The sequence below is a fragment of the Coenobita brevimanus genome, chromosome 5, assembly GCF_032717465.1.
Source record: "Coenobita brevimanus isolate Jiangsu-jjx chromosome 5, ASM3271746v2, whole genome shotgun sequence".
In the NCBI taxonomy this organism is placed as follows: domain Eukaryota; kingdom Metazoa; phylum Arthropoda; class Malacostraca; order Decapoda; family Coenobitidae; genus Coenobita; species Coenobita brevimanus.
Genome location: NC_136958.1, coordinates 22,921,544 through 22,930,271, shown reverse-complemented (window position 1 = coordinate 22,930,271; position 8,728 = coordinate 22,921,544).

The following is an 8,728-nucleotide window of genomic DNA, read 5'->3' as shown; positions in this document are numbered from 1 at the left end:
AGTGAGAGCAGTGGAAATGAGTTATTTGAGAGGAGCATGTGGAGTCACATGGAGAGACAGACTGACAAATGAGGATGTGAAGGAGCGTTGTGGTGTGGATGTGGATGTGATAGGAAGCGTTAGGAGAAACACTGAGGTGCTTTTGCCATGTGGAGAGGATAGAGAGTGAGAGACTGACGAGGAGAGTGTATGTGAGTGAGGTAGAGGGGGGAAAGAGGGAGGGGGAGGCCAAGGATGAGATGGAGAGGTATATGAGAGAGAGGGGTTGTGAATTGGGAGCAGGGCAGTGAAGTGGCGAGGGACAGGGTGACGTGGAGGCGATTTGTTAGTTGCCACCCCATATGAGATTGAAGCGTCTAGCAAGAGTATATATATATATATATATATATATATATATATACAGAGAGAGAGAGAGAGAGAGAGAGAGAGAGAGAGAGAGAGAGAGAGAGAGAGAGAGAGAATATATATATATATATATATATATATATATATATATATATATATATATATATATGACTCACTGAGCTGCCTGGATCCACTGTCTGACTCACTTCTTCATTTCTGCAACATTCGCGGCCTTTCCTCTAACTTTCTCTCTGTCAAACACCACCTCTCCTCCTCTAAACTTCACCTTCTCTTCCCTACTGAGGCTCAGCTGTCTGAGGAAACAGACAGCAAACTCTTTTCTGCATCCTCCTACTTTCTCTATACTCATTTCAAAGCCAAAGGTGGATGTTGCATAAATGTACGCAACGACCAATCTTGCTCTCTTGTTCCTGAACTTAATTCTTCTGAATTCTGTACTCTCTGGCTTCGGCTTTCCTGTCATTCTCTGACTAAATATACTGTATCTGCGCTGTTTACTTATCTCCTAATTCTACTGACTATCAAAAATTCTTTGACTATATTACTTATATGCTGGAACACATTCTATAAAATTTCTCCTTTCTCTGAAATCTCCATTCTAGGAGATTTCAATGTTCACCACTACTTTTGGCTCTCCTCTCCTTTCACTAATCCACCTGGTGAACAAGCCTTCATCTTTTCTATCCTTAATGACCTAGTGCAGCTTGTACAGCACCCTACCCGTATCCCTAACTGCCTTGGAGAGAGCTCCAACATACTTCACCTCTTCCTTACAACTAATCCTTCTGTTTACACTGTTAATCTTTTCTCTCCATTGGGCTCCTCCGATCATAAACTTGTTACCTAAACCTGTCCTATTGCTCTGGTATGGCCTGTGGACCCTCCAAAGAAATGTCGTCTGTGGCACTTTGGACCTGCAGATTGGGAGGCCCACAGGCAGTACTTCTTTGATTTTCCCTAGAATGATTATTGCTTCCATGGCTGGGAGCCATCTAAGTGTGCTTTGTGCATTTCTGAGGTTATTCTCTTGGGCATGGAAGCATACATTCCTTTCTCATATCCTTTGACTAATGCAAGAAAGCCTTGGCTTAATCATGCTTGTTCTAATACTGTCTGCAAGAAGGAGAGGGCCTATAAAAGGTACCGGAGCCAACACACCCCTGAATCACATTTTTTGTGTGTGTTTCTGCCCGGAATCATGCTAAGTCTGTTCTTTGCTCTGCTAAAAATAATTTCATCCATACGAAATGCTCTTCACTCTCCAACTTGAATTCTTCCCGCTCCTTCTGGCACCTTGCCAAAAACCTTTCTAACAATTTGACCTCATCATCCTTCCCTCCTCTTTTCTACTCTGATGACTCTGTAGCTATTTCTTCTACTGATAAAGCAGATCTGTTTCCTCAGACTTTCTCCTCCAATTCCACCTTAGACGATTCCGGAGCTCTTCCTCCATGAGTTCCTCCCTGTGACTTCCTCATGGCTGACATTAAAATTTCTTCAGCTGATGTATTTTCTGCCATCACAGGCCTCAATACTAACAAGGCATATGGGTCTGATGGAGTCCCTCCTGTTGTCCTCAAGAACTGTGCTTCTGTGCTTACACCCTGCCTAGGTAAACTCTTTCGCCTTTGTCTGTCAACTTGTACCTTTCCTTCTTGCTGGAAGTTTGCTCTCATTCAGCCAGTCCCAAAGAAGGGTGACCATTCCCAACCCTCTAATATCGTCCAATTGCTTTAACATCCTGTATCTCAAAAGTTTTCGAGTCAATTCTTAACAGAAAAATTTTAAAGCATCTTTCCTATCACAACCTTCTTTCTGATCGTCAGTATGGGTTCCGTCAGGGACGCTCCACTGGCGATCATCTCACCTACCTTTCAGACTCCTGGTCATCCTCCTTTCGGGACTTTGGCGGAAGCTATGCCATTGCACTTGACATCTCTAAGGCTTTCGATCGAATCTGACAGACTTACTGAAAAATTTTATACAATAAAGATCACTAAGATGATGGTTTTTTCTTCCTAATTATGAAAAAAAGAAAAAAAAAGAAAACTAGGTCAGCTACAAACTAAACTGTTTAAAACTTCAAAGTATACTGGTAACTATTAATGTTACGAAATTCCTATGTACGATTTCTAATCAATAACATACTTTGCCATGCACTTTTATAAATAACTAAACACGATGTGACCATACTTTGTGTTCACGTCGGTCAAAGAGGCTCTCCTAGGCCACTTTCTAGCAGGGGTACCCGGAGTTCTCGGGCCAAAATGGCGAACACTCTAATCTAATTTGTTCTAGTTCAGTCTCAGTTTCTACTCCAGAAAGACCATGTACCTCTTATGCTTTTGAAGGGGGATTATAAGAGGTTCAAGAACTTTCTATTTCAGCTTTCGCAGACTAACGCACAGTGTTTGTGTGCACTTGTTTACTATTACCGGTGACCTCAAATAGTTCTCAACAGGCGACCTCAAATGATCTCGGAGGTCAGCCTCACATAGCCTAGGTCAGAATGGAGGTCATGTGATTCTCCATGCCAAAAATTGGGCTGCAGGGGTACCCGGCTTTGCCCGGGCCAAAAAAGGCGAACACTCTACCGGCGACCTCAAACGACCCAGATCTGAATTTTGACCCACCTAAAGACATCCTTTAGTTACCCTGATTCAGAATATACAATATATGGGTCTGGGGATCTCTGGCCCTTGGTTTGGGCGTGATTGAAGGACAAACAAACAAACAACGCGGCTCTTTTATGTATATACTGTAGATTGCATCTTACTGTCCTTCTCCGTGTTGCGTTCCTAATATTGCCATATTCTGTATAGCTAAAGCGCCATAGGTTATTAACGAGCCATATGCAAAACAAAATCGCCAAGGAAGAGGTGTAAAGTGAGGTGCAAAGGAGCTTCCTTAACCAGCGAGAATGCAGACCCATGACAGGATCCATGGGAGCTGTCTCTCAACAAAAAAAAAAAAAAAAAAAAAAAAAAAAAAAACGCATGGTGTTAAGTGCAATGAGGCATGAGAAAAGATGGGACACACTCCTTTCCTACCATCCTTCCTTCCTTCTCACTTTCCTCTTTCCTTCCTTCTCGCTTTCCTCCTTCCTTCCTGTCCCTCGTCGCCATTCCACTGATACTCATGTCTCTCCCTTCACCTCTCTGTCCCGTTTTCTCCAAATCCTTTTGTCCTCTCTCTCTCTCTCTCTCTCTCTCTCTCTCTCTCTCTCTCTCTCTCTCTCTCTCTCTCCCCAAAAGCTTATTCCCTCTCACTAAACTTCTCACCCTACTTCTCCTTCTCCTGAACACTGATTTCACACACTCGCACTATATATGTATATTCTGTTTTCACATACCCTAACTCTCCTATCTTGAATGTGACTCTTTTGTTTGGTTTTTATTAAAAAACTTCTCTTTCTCTACACACACACACACACACACACACACACATATATATATATATATATATCAATCATTTCCTGTGGCACCCCACGGGATGCATAGGGCCTCAATGAACTTTCTTCACCAATATTTGTCTCTTGCCATCTCCTTCAGGTCCCACCAACACTCCTCTTCTGCTTCTTTTTTCATTGTCCTCAACCAGGTTTCCCTCGGCCTACCTCTACCTCTTCTTCCTCTAGCAGTCCACTCTGACACATCCTGTATTAAACTACCTTCTTTTCTGTATATGTGCCCCAGCCACTTCCAGCGAGACAGTCTCACATATTCATTAACTGGTTCCACTCTCGTAATATCTCTTACTCTTGCATTTGCATCTCTGTCTTGCCACTTTACCCCAAGAATCCTTCTCAGTATTTTATTCTCAAATCCTAATACTTTCTGATCTGTTGCAATTGTACTGTACCAAGACTCATGCCCGTAAATTAAAATTGGTCTAACCATGGACCACTTTAGGTATGTACCGAAAGCATATTATTATTCCAAACAGATTTCAACAATCCAACAGCTCGCCAAGCCTGTCTAATCCTCTCCTCAATTTCATTGTTTAATGATCCATTAGATGATACAATCGTTCCCAGATATTTAAAGTTTTCTACATTCTTCACCACATTATTCCCAATTACACAATCGATTTGGTTCTCCACGTTCATATTAATAATTTCAGTCTTTCCACAATTTATTACCAATCCCACTTTTTCTCCTTCCTCCACCAGACAATCAAGCACCCTCTGCATCTCGTAAATACTTCCGCAAATCAGTACAATATCATCAGCATAGTCCGAATCCATCAGCTTCTTATTTTCTTGCCAGTTAATTCCTGCACCTGTTCTCCTTACAACCTTTCTCATAACATAATCCATAACCAAAACAAACAACAATGGCGAAAGAACTCCTCCTTGAATCACTCCTGACCTAACTTGAAATGGATCACTCAAAGAACCACCCATCATTACCTTACAAAAAGTACCTTCATGCAGGCTTCTGATAATATTTACAAACTTTTCTGGTATACCATAGAATCTCATAATTTTCAACATAGCTCCACGTGAAACACTATCAAACGCCTTTTCAAAATCCACAAAACACATACTAAGTGGCATTTTCATCTCATTAGCTTGTTGCATTAGATGCCTTGCAATAAAAATCTGATCATTACAACCTCGACCCTTTCTAAATCCCGCTTGTTCTTCTCTTAAAATTTTATCAATTACTGGCTCTATTCTGTTCAACAAGATTTTGGAAAAAACTTTTGCAACTACAGGTGTCAAAGTTATCCCCCTCCAATTGCCACACACACACACACACACACACACACACACACATATATATATATATATATATATATATATATATATATATATATATATATATATATATATAAATGAATGTGTATATCCCATTGGAGCTCTCTATATCCACAGTATTGGACAGGACAGGGAATTTTCAAACCTTAATAAAGTATTGAACCCCCGGGTAGGGACCTATGAGCTATACGACTATGAGCCGATAGGTGAAGGGAGGTATGGTTAGGACCCCTCCCGGTACAATGCATCGCCCAGCAGCTCTGGGATCCAATGGGATATATCTATCTGTATATAGATAGATAGATAGATAGATATAGATATATATAGATATAGATATATATATATAGATATATATAGATATAGATATATATAGATATATATATAGATATAGATATAGATAGATATATAGATAGATAGATAGATAGATAGATAGACATATCACCATCATTATCATCAGCCATAACTGGTCCCCTGCTGAACAAAGGCCTCCCCCAACCTTCTCCACGAATTCCTTGACTGAGCCAATCTTTGCCACGTTTTTCCTGCAAATTTTTCTATCTCATCTCTCCATCTCCTGTCTGGCCTTTTTCTGCTACGTTTACAATCTCTTGGTGTCCAATCTGTCAGCCTCTTGCTCCATCGGTTATCCCTTATTCTTGCTATATTGCCTGCTCACCTCCATTTCTGTTCTTTTATAACATCTATAATATCTTTGACTTTAGTCTGCTCTCTCACCGAAGTTGATCTTTTTCTGTCTCTTAAAGATATTCCCAACATTGAACTTTCCATTGCTCTCTGAGAACAGATTAATTTATTCTCCATTGATTTTGTCAGTTTCCAGGTTTCACAACCGTATGTCATAGCTGGAATTATACACTCGTTTTTTACTTTTCGTTTCATACAAACTGGCAAGTTACTTTTCATAATATCTCTATGTTTACCGAAAGCTTTCCATCCAATTGTAATGCGTCTTTTTATTTCGCTATCATAATCTTTTGTTAATTTTAGTATTTGTCCCAAGTAGTTGTACTCCTCAACTTCTTCAAGAATTTCATCGCTTATTCAGATGACTCTCTTTGGTGTTTGAGGATTAAACATTACTTTAGTTTTACTCCGGTTCATCTTCAGTCCTACTTTCAGAATTTCTCTGATCAGGTCATTTAACATTTCTTGCAGTGCCTTCGCTGTTTCTGAGATTAGGACAATGTCATCTGCAAATCGTAAATAGTTTAGCTATTCTCCTATATGCACTGCTTTATTTTCCCAGTCTAGCTTTCTGAAAATACTTTCTAGGTATGCTGTAAATAATTTTGGTGAAATTATATCTCCCTGACGCACACCCTTCTCAATCTTAATTTTTTCCGAGTCGTTATGTATTTTAACTGTAGCAGTTCCCTCTTTATATATGTTTTCGAGCAGTTTTACAATGTTCTCATCCTCTCCTTGTTCTCGCATATTATAATCGCTATGTGCTCCACTGAATGAAAAGCCTTTTCGTAGTCAACAAAACCTATGCACAATGGTTTATTATATTCTGTAGTTTTCTCAATTAGCTGATCCATTGTATGTAGATGATCAGTGGTTGGATACCCGCTTCGGAATCCTGCCTGTTCACGAGGTTGGTTCTTCTCCAAAATTGCTGTTATTCTGTTTATAAAGACTTTATTGAAGAGTTTGTAAATAACTGATAATAAGCTAATGGGTCGGTAGTTACTAAGATCTTTTGAGTCACCTTTTTTGTAGAGTAAAATGACTATTGCATTACACCATGCTTTGAGAATTTTCTTCAGTTTTATACAGTGGGTAAATAAGTGAGCAAGCCTATTTTGTACTACTACTCCTGCATCCAACAGTGAATATGTTATTATTCCATCTTCTCCCGGAGCCTTCCCTCTTTTCATATTTTTAAGAGAAATATTAACTTCGTCTGGTGTTACCTCAGGTATTTCACTTGTGTCAACTGAAAAGTTAGCTATTGGTACCACTGTCTTTGATACATACAGTTCTTTGTAATATTCTTCAACTCTCTTCAAAATCTTATCTCTGCATTTGATGACTTCGCTGTTTTTGTCTTTCAGTGATGTAATTTATTGCTTTCTTAGTGTCATTTTACTTCGGACCTGTTTCAGACTTTTTCCATTTTTGGATGGTTTCTTTGATCTGATCCATGTTTCTCTTTCTTTTTTCTTCTATTTGTCTTTTGTTGATAAGCTTATTAAATTCTATTCGTTCTATTTCGTCTTTCTTTGTTTTTACTTTCATTTCCTTTCGTTTTTTCATAAGCTCGAGTATCTTTTCTGAATATATCTAGGCTTTGGTTGTATTAGGTTTTCCTACTACCTCCACTGCTTCCCTTAACACTTTTGTTAGTCTGTCATTCAGCTCATCGATGTCACACTCAGCATACTTAGAGCGTGAAATCTGTTCCTTATTTCCAACTGAAAGGCTGCTTTGTTTTCGTTTACTTTTATTGGGCATATCTTTTTATCTTTAATCATCTTCTTTCTTTCACTTCTGACATTGAATCTGGCTGTGCAACCCACCATTCTATGGTCACTTCAGATATTTACTTTGTTGATAACTGTAACATTAGTGATCGTGTACCCCCTCCACAATATGTCTCCAGGAAATCAGAGTCGCTACAGGCATAGTACGCCCTACACACGACGTAGAAACTCCACGTACTTAGTGCCGTCACGTTCAGTGACTACCATTGCCATCTAACAATTAACCAACCTGTGAACAGAACTCTGCCTACTAGAAAATGAAGGTATTTCTTTAATGCATTACTGAGTGCCAGTGTATCCTACAAACAATACACACACAAAAAAAAAAATTGAAGGAAGAACAACAATAGAACTCTCATATCTACTCCTTGTTTATCATGTATCAAACTATTATTGTATAATTCCCATTATGTCTTAATCCTTGTATATCTTATATGTATATATCTTTCTAATTCCCTCCCCTCAACATGGCCATGTCTCCCCTCCTGCCCCTGTATCATACTTATCCCTTGTACAAACCTCCCGGTCCTGCCTTCCTACTATAATCAAACACCATTTAACTCCCGGTGTCAGGAGACACCATTTCAGCTACCCGGGGGAGTAGTGTACCCCCTCCACAATATGTCTACCCCCGATGTATATATGTCCCCCCCCCCAGTGCATGCATGCCCCCACTAAATTTGCTAGGTCAGCATGCTTTCCCACGCCTGAAAACGGCGTTATTGCATCAGTTGATATCAGGCAGCCGAGAAAGGCAGACTATTTTACTGTGAGCTTGTAATAACCTCCTTATCTAGCTGTTTGTACACGGAGTTTCTATTACCAAAGTATTGCAAGTTACAATCGTGTTATTCTTATCTGCGATACCGAAGTCGATTTCATTCTTTGTTTCTCCATTTGGGCTTCTCCAGGTCCACACTCTCCCTGTTCTTTAGTGAAGGAATGTGTTTATTATTCTCATTTTAAACATTTCAGCAAAATTTACAAGCATTTCTCCTTTTTCATTCCTTTCTCCTGTTCCAAATTTTCCCATACATGCTTGTCCATTTTTTAATTTCCCAACTTGTGCATTGAAGTCTCCCATGATTATAGT